We start from the raw sequence: 14380 nt of genomic DNA, 5'->3' as shown, positions 1-14380 counted from the left end.
TGACCTCAGCATCCCTCATTTCTTTACCACTATCATAAGAAGGGCTTAAAGCAAAGTGGGTCAAGGAAGCAGGTGTTGCAGTGTATTTTAAGTAACATTTTCTTCAATGAAAAATGGAAGTGTGAGGTTGACCCCCCAACAACATCATCACAGAGAGGGGATGGGAAGGTTTTTAAGTTTAAAGGATGATTCTCCTGAAATGCGCATCTGACCTACTAACCCCTGTAAGGCAAGGCAGGGCTGAATTAAAAGCGGAAAGAAGGTTCCAAGAAACAAGCTTCAGGTTTTCAGAAACAAAAACACTAGTCAAATGTGTGCTGGAAACTACCTTAAATTTAACTGCAGAGCTCTACAAACTCTCTGTTGTTAAAACAACACTTTCAACAGAGGGGAACACTACCCCATCCAAAGCATATTAAAAAAAAAAAAAAAAGAAAATCTTTGGATAGATGTGGAGCTCTCCCTTCAAAATCCCATCTTATTCCAAATTTCAGCACTGGACATTTTGTCTTTCACAGTATTTAAATTAAATATCCCAGTGGTCTGAGCTGTTAGCTGTAATTTTGAAGACATCCTTACTTTCAGTGGTGGAGATCATATTCAAGGAGCATGTGGTAGTAGGTGATATCCATTGAAAATATTGTATATCCTTAGAAAACACCAGCAGAGGACTGGGGAATATGGTCGAGAGCCAACGTGCAGAGGAATAACCACTGCTAAAACCACTACATGGATTTAACATCCATCAGTTTCCTTAAGTCTAAAATGAGATACTGAACTTCTATTTCTTCTGGTCTGGGGAATAATGGGAATTTCACCCATTTTGCCAAGGACCTGCAAGGTTGTTTATCTGACTGTAAAAGCAATCCCCTTCTCCCTCCTAAGACAGAGCACTACAAAAATGAAATAAGATCAAGAGTGCTTTCAGCATGCCTCTTAAAAACATACTGCGGAATAACAGGTGAAGATTAGCCATAAATGAAGTCATGTTGATGGGACTACTCTAGTCCCTTCTTTGGCAAGACAAGAAAGCTGATGTTTAAAGCTGACCCTGGACCTGTTAGAAAGGCCATGAAAAAACAACACAGATTTAAGAATCCTGTATTCCTCCCTTCTCTCGCTTTTTAAATTTTTTATTTACTCTTTCCTTTTCTCAGCCTCCAAGAAACAGAGAAGCAGATGCACTCCTCTGAACCCCACACTTCAGTATTCACCAACCACCATGAAAACTGCGCAAAACATTTCTTGTGCCCTCAGGAAGCTGATGAAATTTGAAAAGAGAAAAAGCACACTACTTTATTGAGGTCGGCGCAAGCCCAGAGACTTGCAAGTTGCATGTCGCTGTTAATCAAAGTGACTGTGCCAACATGATTAGAATATCCACAAAGCCAAGCCAATCAAGCAGCTAACTGAGGGAGACCACGCAGCAGATAGCAAATACCACTGGAGTTGTACATTGTCTCAAAAGATTATCACTGCAGTTGTTCAAACTCTTGTGACCATCAAGGGATTCCAGTGACTCATTGCTATTGTGTTTCTGCAGCTCAACATTATGTCCCATGCATATTCCGGAGCTCCATAGCACCACATGTGTATAACAATGTGCCGCACTTAATAAAATATCTTTGCGGTAGAAGAAGTACCAAAAGTATTTGCACAATAGCAGAACGCCAACCAAGTGCTGGACTACATTAGAACAACTCGTTGGGTGCCATTCCAAAACAGCATCTGCCATGGCCCCAGGAAGTAGCTTAAAAAATAAATAAATAAAATAAGAGATTCTTCTGAAAGATCACAGTTTTTAACATACCAAGGAAACTTCAAGAACAAATTAACATATGACTCACCTCCCTGAGGTCTATCCCATGGTTTCATTATCAGTCAAGCAGAATCCATTGTTGCAAAAGCAGTTCAAAGCAGCCACTCCATCCATGTGCCACACTGAATGCACAGTAAGTCTTCACGTATATACAGCTTTGTTAAAAAAGGAGGAAGGCAGGATGACATTTAAAAAGAAAACAAACAACACCTTCCACAGTGGAGTGTGAAAGGCCAGGAAAAGCCCAAACATGTCAGTAAGGGCTAGGAAAGAAGATGGTCGCTTTTCAGACGTTCTTAAAACTTTCCCAAGAAAATTAGGGCCTGCAGCTGGGGCACACCAATCAGCTGCCCTGGCAAAGGTCACAGAAGGAAAGATCCCCTGCTAGTTCAACAGCAGCGGTTTCTTAAATAATCTCGAAACAACGAATAGCATGTGAACACTTCTTCCCCTGCAGGATTCAGACAGGAAAATGGGGCCCGCATCTTCACTGCTGTTGTCCTCCTGAAAGTACAGCTTCAGAGCGGAGGAGAGTATCGTCTTCAGATCAGAGGAGCGAGGCGTGCTGAAATGAAAACAACAGGCTTAATTGACAACCTGGAAAGGAATCATGGAAGAGTCCCATCCAAAAGACATGGTTTGGGCTCCTGCCACAACTGAAGAGGCAGATGTAACTTCTGACATTGACAAGTGCTGAGTGTAATAGCAGATGAAGGTAAGAGATAACAGGGAAACCCTCTACACATCAATCATGTCATAGAAGGAAGACATCACGCACAGTAAGACTCTAGGCTGACTTAAAGGTTAAAAAAAGGAATCATGACATTAGTCTTTTTCTTGGATAACTGGGGGGAAGGAGGGGATCTGTATTTTCCAATTAAACAAAGTCCTCACAGAAAACTGCATGTGCAAACAGAGGGTGCTCTAACATTAGATTTGGTCTGCTGAAGGTTGGATAAGCAGCGGGTGGGAGCCCTGCAGCGGAAGGACAAGTCTCTAGGGATGCTGGTCCTTCCCCTCTCTTCTCCCAGCTGATGGTGTGACACAGGAACCTCTCCGTGTCGGGACTGCAATGAACACATTCACGCTCTTCCCTCTCCTTTTTCCTTCTCAGAGTCCTGCACCAGGCTAGCAAACAAGATATGAGGAGCCTTACAGACAAGATGCACAGCACACACAGGCACCGAGCCATGGCAGAGCGCCATCATACACGTGGGCCTTCCCCTCAACAAATAGGCCTTTCTGTGCTGGCATGCCAAGCACCAACGGATGACTGTGGTTTATGACTTCCACTCTCTTGTGGACGTTCACGTGGCTGGCGTGGTAACGACTTGCCATCTCTGCACTATCAAAAAGCCTAAAATCTGGCACACAGTTTATGGTGAGAATCCTGTTCTCCATGGTAGGTCTTGAAAATAATTACATAGCTAAAAGGATGGATATATAATAGAGTGGAACTTCACAGCCTCTTTGTGGTCCCCCACTACCACAGAGACAGAGCATCCTGCTCACAATGCTCCACAAAAGCATCCAAAATACAAAAAGCTTAACGTGAACTTCTCAAACGTTAAATCGTCACTGGAGTTTACCATGAAAGGTGCACTGTGCATACATATAGAACAGAAAAAAAAGCTTTCCACAGATATTCAAGGCACCCATTCAACTCTTATTCACTTAAGCAAAACATCACTGAAGCAATGTTAATCCTCTTGTTTACAGTTACACCCACGAAAGAAAGGGAATTCACAGCTCAAGATCAAACAGACACACTAAAGGGAGCTATTTAACATCACTAAGGATAGCACACTATAATTACTGTAACGGGAGAGGTTGGATCTTTCAACATAGGTTTTGCTTTAAGAAAAAAATAAATAGGGAACTCCATTCAGCTCTGTTTCTGCCTCAGCCTCATATCTAGTTTCAAGTTAAAACTAAACAATAACAGCAAGTACCAATTTACCAACTATTGTTTCAGGACCACAGATCATCAGAAAACTATAGAAAAAATAGGCAACACAGCTAAAGCAACATCAAAAACGTAGAGCAACCAAATGCAGCTGCACATCCAAATAAAACATTTTTACTTTTAGACCTATAAAGCACAACTGTTATCAAGAACACGTTAAAAACTGGAGAAGAATTCTTGAGGACCTCAGTGCAAACACAGCCCTTGATGGTAAGACCCTGAACATCGTTCAGTCTACGCGCGAGGTCTTATTAACCTCCACAGAGTATTTTTTGGGCAACGCGGGTGCCTGCTTTTCTGAAACTGCATTCACAGTACCATCAGGAGGTGTTCTTCCCAAGCAGCCTTAGCCCCAGGAGGTAAAGTATCTTAGGTATATAAAGCAGATGTCCAGGAATGCAGACAATCCAAATTTGGGACCTTCTGTAACATTGATGGCATTTGAATAGAAGCTAGGATGGGGACTTCCATTCTTGGTGGACTACTGTAAGTCCTCTAAACTAATGAAAAAGGAGAAAATCTCTGACTTCTAACTTAGTTAAAATTCCCACTAAAGTTTGCAGTTAATCAATTGCTTTACCAGAAGTCACCACAAAGTTTCACAAGACGTTTAGGTCTCATGAACCCCTTCAATATCAACAGTCTAAATACAACTGTAGGACTCATGGTAACAGAAGATCTCTTCACATCTCAATAATCTCCATGAGGAACAAGAAAAATAGAAGGAAACCTGCTCCTATGAAAACCAATGGATTTTGATAGCAACTTCACTTGAATAATCCCTGTTGCATTAAAATCACAGTGATGCAACTCCTCTGTGCCCTTGAGAAACCCCATTCACTTTTAGCAGCTGAAGCATTTAAGATCTACAACATAAAGCAATTGACTTTTGAATGCAGGTTGCTTCATTTTAAAACATTTCTGCTCTTTGATGTTTATCTGTTTAAGAGAGTTTATTGCAGCTAATTCACAGCAGGAGTGCCCTGTGGCATCCTCAAAAATTATATTAAACATTTAAAAGATAAGAAAGGAAAACATAATAATTATATAATCTAATTTTTTATGGCTACACAACAAAAATTAAATCCTAATTTCGTAATGTATATGCATAGAACTATTTCTGACACATACCAAAAGCATGAAGCCATTGTACACAGGCCTTTTTATTGGAAAGTCTGACAAACTGAAACAGCAAGAGGCCCAATACCATATTAGTTAGGTTTCAACTTTATTTAGAAAATGAGCTGCAAGGATAAGCCAGAAACATATGGATGGAAGGTTGTTATCCGCAAACAGAGTCAATGTGCAAATGGCATTTTTTGATTTACTAGAAATAATACTACAACAACTGCTGCAGTCACTCCCCCGCACCACTTACATTAAATTCATTACTGACTAAAAATTGCACTTTTTTTGTAATTGCATGTTGTGCCATTGCCTTATGCCATCTGATGGATATCAGCTGCAACTGCATGCCCAATCCAAAAGCACCATATGAGCTCTTACAGGATCCATTGAGCCATGGCAGTAATGTGCTGCACCCAAAGGGAAGCATTTCGGAGAACTCCCTCATAACAACTTGAGATGCTAGTGGTATGGACCGCTCTGGTTGCATGTCCTGATTTGCTCAAGATATCACTGAAGGTGATCATACTACCCCTGAAAATGTATTCAGAATCAAACCAAGCCATCAAGAGCTGAAAATTACATCGTGCCAAGCCCAAGGTAATGTAAATTTAATAAAAGACAAAAATCATTACCGTGCTTATATGTTTAACTGTACCTTTTCAAGGCAGAAACTTGAGGGCTACATCTTGAGTTTCTTCCTGAGTAACGAGTTTGGTCTAACTTCAGTACAGATCAATTATGACCAAGTGATCTATAATTCCAATTGCAAGAACCAAAGAAAAGGTTGTAGATGGCAAAACTCGATATAAAGCTGCTGTCAAATACTTCTCTGAACAGTGCCTTCCACAGTAGTGGCACACAGAAAAATTGGAGAGAGGTATGCTATACCACCTAACCCTGTAAGCAGAATCAAAATTTGTGGAATCACATCGCAAAGAAGCTATTGCAAAGGAAAGCCTCAAATGACAGATCTTCCACTGAGTAATCCCTCTCAAAACAACCCCTTAAAAGAGTTCTTCTGAGATGCTTTCCAGAAGTCTGTGGATTAGACTGAATTTTCTTAAAGCCTTAAAGTTCTTTTGGGGTTGAAGCCTTCACAATGCATCCTCAAGTCAGTCCACATCCAACTGGGAAGATCTGCATTCATGCTTTTCCACAGGGCTGGCAACCCTAAGGATGGAGAGTTCTACCACAGCGAAGAGCTTTAAGATTATCTATCCCAGATGCAGTGGTTGGGAGAAAGCATAATTCCAAAGGATAAATCAGAACAGACATCCAAGGTCCTATTTGTGCTAAAATTAATGAGGACGGATTCACCAGACGTTCAAAGGTCAGCTCCGAGCTCTTAAGTTTCACAGTCTGAGATCCACCTGTTGGGACCAATACAGAAGTCTTAACCCTCAAGGAGGGTTAAGAATAAAAACTAACACTGAGAAAATACAAACAAAATCAAAAACACTCTTCTATGATGACTGAAATTTCAGATAGCAAGGTAGTTCAACAGGAAAAGGTGATGTGTATCAACACCCCTGAATGTGCTGAACTATATTCTCTAGGAACCAAGTTCCTTGAAAACAGAGACAAAACAACCTTTTTTAAAAAGCCTGAGAACACTGGAGCCCACTTGAGAATCTGATATTTTCTTATTTGATAAACAGCCTAAAAAAAAACCCCAGTATTTTTGAGTACTTCTTCATTTGGAGAGAAACTGTGCCATGGGCTTCATTACATTCTCAGCATGCCCTTTTGCTCCAGCAGTGAAGACTTTTGATACAGTAAATCCTGCCTCCTAAACAGAAAATGCCAACATAGATAGGTACCTTTCAAAAGAGGGATGTACAGGTTGAGGACCCTTTGAGGAAAGAACCCTTGTTCCAGCTATTGCAGTCAACCCATCTGCCTCATTTTGCTGTTAATCTCTAGTACATCTCCAGACCAAGCAAAACTGAAATATTTTTTGAAGTCCCATGTGTAAATCCTCTTCATTTTCACGGCCATCAACCAAAAATTAGACAGTCCACATTTTCACACAGAAAACATTTCTTTCAGACAAAAATTATCCCATGAATATCAAATTTTGTGCCCAAATACTCCCTTCTCCAAAATTATGCATGCTGGGACAAAACAAAACAGCCTAAATGCTGTCTAAAACTCTGAGTAGTGTTTCCTACTGGATAGGCACCCCTGAAGGTCTAGAGCCAGCAAAAGGCAGGTGGTGAGCTGTAAGCTGGCTGACTACAGCCCTAACTGCACATTTAGCTCAACAAATTGACAAAAAGCCATACTTGCTCTGCAGTTGCAATCTGCAAAGGCAATTCTGTTTCCACTTTAGCCTTTGCAGCTGAGATAGAGGGGCCTTTAATTGTCCTCTGTCACCATTTTACTAACACCACATATATATATAGGCTTCATTAGCTAAGGCTACTTCTGCACAGCGGTGCTGCTGACCAGAAATTTCTGCAGAAAATGAGAATTAGGGAATTTACGCGTAAGTCCAGTTTATACGTACATACTTCCCCTGCTAAAAGCCAACCAGACCTGAAAAGAGAAACAAGTAAAACTGCAGATCTACTACACTTGATATTGTCTCCTTAAGCAAAGGGGGGAATAAAAAACCCCAAACCTGTATTTGCCATTTTTATGCAGCCTCTATTTCATTACCATCTCTAAGGTACTCCTCACATATGAGAGAGGGAGGGAGGAGAGAGGAAAGAAAAGATTTAATAAATAACAGAGAGGAAAATCCTGATGACGTTAATCTCAACCACAGTAAAACAATAGTTTGAAAGCACGCCAGGTCTCTCTCTACAGTCTCAGGCTAAAGCCCAGCATCGAATTCATTAAAGTAAATAAAATATAACGGTGAATGAAAAAGAAAAATAATAAGAAAGATTGCATGAATAATAGAGAGAATCTGAGCACAAGTCCAACCAGATGATGTCAACTATTATTTAATTTTTACTTTGCTCTCTCAGAGAAAACACCAGAGAGAGCAGAGGGAGGGGGAGCCGGGGAGGTAGCGTGTTAAGGAGGAGGAGGCAAGGATATCCCAGAGGGGTTTTGATAACATAATCTCTAAAATAATATAGATATTTTTAAAAGCCTTTCAACATTATTAATTCCCTTCTAAAAATAATACAATGTAGAGTCAGTGGGGAAAAAAGTAATGATCAGAATTGCCGGAGCATTTACACTGAACGGCTCTGGACCATAATGTCCCAAACATGCCTTCAGTCAGAGGTGGAATTTGGCCTGGTGTGGACATTTGTTTATATAATTATTATGTCTGATTAAATCTGCTCTTGACAAAATAAAGAGGGACATCAGTCGGTTAAGTCACTCTTATCTAAAATTAATAGTATTCATCCAGGGATTCAAATTTGGATGTAAAAAAAGATGCTATGCCTTTTCTGCAGGTTTAGTTGGCTGCTAATCAGAATCACTGTGGGAAGTCTTCTACACACATATCCACTGAGCTTTTTTTTACCTGGGACAATTTTTTAATACATCTCCTCTTCCTACCAGATCTCAGGAAAACATTCAGGCTTCTGATCGAAAAAACTAGAACTGAAATTTGTTTTGGAGACACTCAAAGACCCAGAAAATTTGGTCTGTCATAGACAGAGGAAATTCCTCCCCAAAAGCTCAGAACGACAAAGTTTTGCCAGATACTGGCAGTAAGCATACACCAAAAAAAAAAAAAAAAAAAAAAAAAAAAAAAAGTATTAATCAGTATTTGAGTAAAACACTTTGGATTTTCAGAATCTGGGGCGCTCAGGTTACGTAAATGTAATTATTACGCTACCTTGATAATCAGTCAATATTCTTAAACCCAAAAGAAAACAAAAAAGCATGATGATTGCTTTTATCTTCAACGATGCCACATTTTCATCTCCAGGCACGTAAAGGTCACTACAAAACCAGAATGTTACCAAGTATGTCTTCACTGCTAAGCATTGAGAAAAACTTCAGTCACCTTTGTTATCATCCTGTGAATTAATGACAAATAAAGACTTTTAGGCTGACCTGAGGATGATTCGTGTACAGCTGAATGGACAGTAGCAGGTGGGCGGAACCTGTCCGTAACTATGCATTTAAATGCAGCAACACAGGTTTGGTTTGGGGTTTTTTTGCTATCTTTGCTGTCATTTTGGGTTTTGATTTGACCGTCCTTTTGTATCATCCACCCTCATTGCAATATACAAATGGAAATTGGATTTGAATGCCTACTCAGACACTCCAACTTTGATTCTTGGATATGGATAGCACAAGTTAAAATATAATATTTTCAATATTTGATAAGTTAAAAAAAAATAATATATATATATCATGTCTATTTCCTCCTGAAAACAGAATTCCAATGTTCACAAGTTACATTTATTAGTCAGGAGAGTTGACTGTCCAAGCAAGCAGCAGGCTAAAAAAAGACTAACAAAGATAAAATATGAATTGCAAATTATGAGTGCACAAAACCAAGTATTTATGAACAATCTTCAAATAATGAATTATTAATTTAAGAACTTTGTGAGTAACTTCCTATAGCAAATAAATCAGAGAATTCTGCAATCTGCACAAACAATTTATTGAATAAATTATTCATTGCGAATCAACTATTCACTCAGATCTGGATCTTCTACTTTAGGTTTCTCTTTTGGTTAATCACTATGAAGATTACACTCTGCCTAATCTTATTGCCACAGTGTAAATTAAAATGTATCAGTTAACTATAGTTTTATTAGAGGTAGTCAAGCACAGGACAGAAAGAGATTGAGGTCATTTAAACCATAATCTAAACCAAATTTGTTTTACCATAAAGTGAAATTTGAGGTACTTTAGAAGCACAGGGATGTGTGAGAGGGATTTCAGATACCTACAACTGATGGACTGCCTCAGAAAATCTAACTATAACTGTGTACATTTCAACACCTACTCATGGAAACAAATGCAGATTTGGGAACAAAATCAAGTTTCTGTTCTCTTTAAAAGCTGGGATAAGGAAGAGGTGTTTGTTTTGTTTTGTATTGTTTTGTTTAGCACATCCTCCCCTCCAAGGCTTTCTGTATGAGCTTGGCAACCCAGAGCTCATTTGTTCTCATTTTGCCTCAGTTGCCCAGGTCTGTAACGAAGATAACTTCTCCAGGCTGGAGAATAAACACAGTAGGCTGATCTGGCCTTAAGATGGACAGCAAGTAGTAAGATGAAAAGCCAGGGTAAGGGACCCTTACTTCTAGGAATGAGCAGCAGGTTTATAAAACAAGATCACAAAAAGCAGCAAAAGAGCTTTTCCCTCCCCTTCTTAATAAACCTACACCTCCTGTCTTTGCAGCTAACATTTATGGTTACTACACCGGTTTACAAACACCACTTTAAACCACAGCGAACACTCAATGTGTTGGATAACAACACAGTGGAATAATCCAGAAGAAAGGAGAACAGGGTTAACTGCATGATCCATTATCTGGGACATTCAACGAGCACGCAACAGAGAAAGAACATCTGCAACGTTGCTGACTACGGAGCACGGGGATCCCTGAACACACACCAAACCCACACTAGGGAGCACAGCAACCCACAAAACACAGCTCTGCTGCTTCCAGACCACAGGCAGGGAAAGAATCTATGTCTATGCTTAGAGCACAACTGGCATTCCCAGTAATCAAGGGTTGACTGTCTTTTTTTATTATTATTTATTCTTTTTTTAATAACAAACTGGTGTATTTAGTGTGGCTGTTTCCCAATACAGCCACTTCTCACTCAGCAAGAAAATGTTTTACAAACATAAACAGGGTAACAAAGCTCTGCAAGAATTCCTCTATAAAGGAACATTTTTCCTTTTTTCTAACCTAAAGAATACTTTCTGATGAGCACCCTCCCAGAAACTCCATACTATTTTGAATGCCAGTAAAACATATCAGAGTGGGGATGGCTGTTTAAATTAAACAGATGTCAGAGAAGGATATGATACTCAGATATTCTGAACAGAAGGCAGTAGATATTGCAGCCATTCAGTAAAATGTCAGTAGAACATGTTGAGTCACTATGTTCCTGGGCTCTAGTTAAAATTTACAGACTATGTATTTGAAGATAGTATTTCCTTACAATTCAAATCCAGTGGCTCCCTTCCCCCATCTTACCCTAAGTTGGTAAAATTTAACATTTTTTTCCAGCTATAGCAAAGGTCATGCAATAAACATTAGTTTACCAAAAAGAGAGCTTTCAAAAACTAACAGAGATTTGGGGGTGTATTTTTGCCCCACTGGGTTTTCCCACTCCCTTATTTTTCTGCTCTCTCCCTTCTTTCTTCATGCTTTTTCCGCCTCCTCTTTCGCTCTTCCTTTGTTTTTGGCGTCATTGTATCCTCTCTGCTACTTTTCCCCATACCTTCTCCTTAATCTCCAAAGCCGAATGTGACCTCAATACCATTTATATGGAAATCACACTTTCCAATATACAGCATTTGCCCAAAAAGCATTTGTCCATTTCTAGCTGCTCCAGGAGAGAGCAAGCTGCATCTACCCTGCTCAGAGCAGCCAGAGGAAAGGCTGCAGTCCAGAGCTGCATTTCTCCCACAGGTATACAGTGCAAAACTTCTAATGAAGACTAGCATTTTCCCAAGTGCTGTAGGCAGTCAGCTACTAATAAGTGATATTTCTGACACTAGCAAGACGTAGGAACCACTGCACAAAGTCATTTCCTTCATACTTTCAGATTATTTTTGTAATCAGAGGAAGGAGTTTAATGATGTTGATAATTTATTATTTATTGAACAACAACATGCTCAGCCATGTACAAAACAGAGCATGTGCTTACAATGTCAACGAGATGGGTCACGCAGTTTAGACACGTAACACCAAATCCCATTAATATTTAATACGATAACATTTAATACGATAACATTCAGCTGGGCAATCCCCTTCTCTTTAAGGGCAAAACCACTCATGTCCCCCTCTCCTGAAGTCCTGCACCAGGTGGCAGTGCAAATTTTGATTTCAAAACCTCAGCTTCCTTCCCCATACAGTAAACTGGATAAGGGGAAAAATACCTTCATGTTATTACCTTGATGCCATTGTATCATCTTTTCTGAACACAACATTTATGCTGACCCATTGGTTGAGTAGGAGAGAACAACGGTACCCTTTCTTCTGTTAAATAAAACCTCCCGCAACCCAAATCTGATTACTTTTCTTAGATTCCACCTCTGCATTTGTGATCTCTTGGGGCTAGCAATGCTGTTCTTGCACAAAGCACCCTCCAGTCCCAGTATACATGAATGATTGCTATTCTCCATTTCATTAATCAGTGATGTCTAATCTAAATCAGCACAAGTGTCTACATCCAATGAAAGTTTTCTTGACCCACCTAGACAAATGAAGTCTAAAGCACTATTCACCCAAATTAGCTTAAATATATTATAGGGCAAATGTAAAGCAAACTGTAAACTCAGTTTGATAATAAAAAAATACAAAGCTGAGTTTTAGCTACATTGGTGCTAATTCTGTTTGACCCTTAGAACATATTGCTCAGTAACTCGTGATTTTTAACTAAGGCTTTTAAAAGTAGTATTTATATTAGATCATATTATGATCTCACCACAGGTTTCCCCAAGAATTACTAATTTTACTGAAGTCAGTGGAGGTAACTCTGAATTTATACTAATACAACAGTGGGAATGGTCTATTCACTGGCTCTTAGGGTTTTGGGTTGGTTTAAACAGTAGAGCATGAATACTTTCATTAGTCATCACAAGAGAATGAGCTGACCTAAGTATCTTCCAAGAGTGAGTACACATAGAAACAACTATGCTATAAATCAGGGAAACGTAGTACAACATATTCAAGAATATATACAAAAAAACTTCCCGCGTTGATTAAAGGCCTTGCAAACACTCATGAGTTCCTTATCATATACCTCAATTTCACTATCTTCATCTAACAGCATTAGCAATCATATGATTTTTATCTATCTATCATGAGGCTCCTCAGTTGGCAAAGGCGAAACCCCCATGAACGCAGCCCCCTCCAACACCGGCTGCTTGCTCTTGGTGCTGGGCCAAGGGGCCCCTTGGCCAGGCAGAGCCCTACTCCAACAACTTGCTGCCGCCGGGTGCTCCCAGTACCTGCACCAGCTTCAGCCGTTCTGCGGCCGACAGCCACCCTCCAGGATTTCAGCGTTACCTGGGAGCAACGCTGCACACAAACGCGTCTTTGCTATCGCCCTGTTTAAACCTTTCATGTCACCGAGTGCACATCATTGCTGCATGGGGAAGAAGGTTAACTCAGAGCACTTGATTTATTTTTTTTATAAAAAAGAAAATTCCATGTTTTATTCAGCTCTATTATTCTACACATCCTAACAAATCTTAATCCCAGATTCCTGCATACAGAATATACTTCATTTATTCTTTCAGTGCCTACCACATCACCTCTACATCTGTCATGGGTTTTATCAGATGGGCTAAGCAGAAACAAGGAAAGGACAACCTTGTTTGGAGCCGCCTTCCTCCAACCTCGAGTGCCTTGTTGAATGTCCTCTTACCTCACATATCTGTTGCAAATGGTTTTCATGCTTAAATTGCTCGCAGAACAGCAAAAAGGATAAGTGCTACAGTTACAGTGAATGCACTATTTTTTTTCACCTTAATACTATTTTTTTTTAAATCCGATTTGTCCTTTCAGTTTTCCACAGGAACTTAAAACTAGTAAAGGTGGACTTAAAATAAATAGCTTGAATTTGCTATCCAGATTTAATTTCTGCTTATTTCATTGGATGGGTTAATTTGCCATAAAACTTTAACCACTGCTGATACTGGATTCTAGCATACATAGTTCTCTACAGAATTTTATTGCCCTTAATATAATAAAATGTAGTTTAACCATCACTACTAATTTCAGAATTAACTACTTCAAACCCACCTAAATGGCCTTTTTTATCCCATACACATTATCTGATCGTTATTTGTCTGAACCTGCCTTCTTTCTGCAGCTGAAAGTTCAGCAAGGGGTTCAACAGAAGTTTTAGAGCAAACGCAATTCAGTCCTGGCTTCAAAGGGTACTTCAGCACAGAAAAGCTTCGGGAGGAAGGACACCTAAAAGCTTCATGCAGGAGTGTTGCAAATCCAACATTCCTGCAATGCAAAATAACCACAAATTCTTGCTAAATCAGGATAAGATTAACTGTGTAGACTGAGTGTAATCTTGCTAATAATCAGTTTTCAGTTATAATGTATTAACACAACATTCAATGCTATAAACTAAACCTCTGTGAGAAGTACAAAACACATAACTACTGGCACTGATGGCACTTCAGACAGCAATGCCTACTAGTCTGCAAATATGTCTTTTGAAAGCCAGGCGAGACACAGCAACAAATCTTTTCAGGCCTTCCCATGCATTTCTTCTTGGCAGCAACCAAACCAAACAATCCATCAGTATTCTTTTCTTTTGGGTAAGCACATAAAAAGGAATAT

General features: G+C 39.6%; 1 long non-coding RNA gene across 1 annotated transcript in view; it reads right to left on the bottom strand.

Annotated features, from left to right (window-relative positions):
- LOC142601160 (uncharacterized) overlaps nucleotides 1–14380 on the bottom strand; it is a 132741-nt gene that overhangs the window by 2851 nt on the left and 115510 nt on the right. Inside the window, exon 2 of the long non-coding RNA XR_012834791.1 lies at nucleotides 1848–2384. This is a non-coding gene — a long non-coding RNA (uncharacterized LOC142601160). The remainder of the gene's footprint in view (nucleotides 1–1847; nucleotides 2385–14380) is intronic.

The sequence above is a fragment of the Balearica regulorum genome, chromosome 3 (genome assembly GCF_011004875.1).
Source record: "Balearica regulorum gibbericeps isolate bBalReg1 chromosome 3, bBalReg1.pri, whole genome shotgun sequence".
NCBI classification, from domain to species: Eukaryota; Metazoa; Chordata; class Aves; order Gruiformes; family Gruidae; genus Balearica; species Balearica regulorum.
This window is presented reverse-complemented; position numbering and strand designations above follow the sequence as displayed.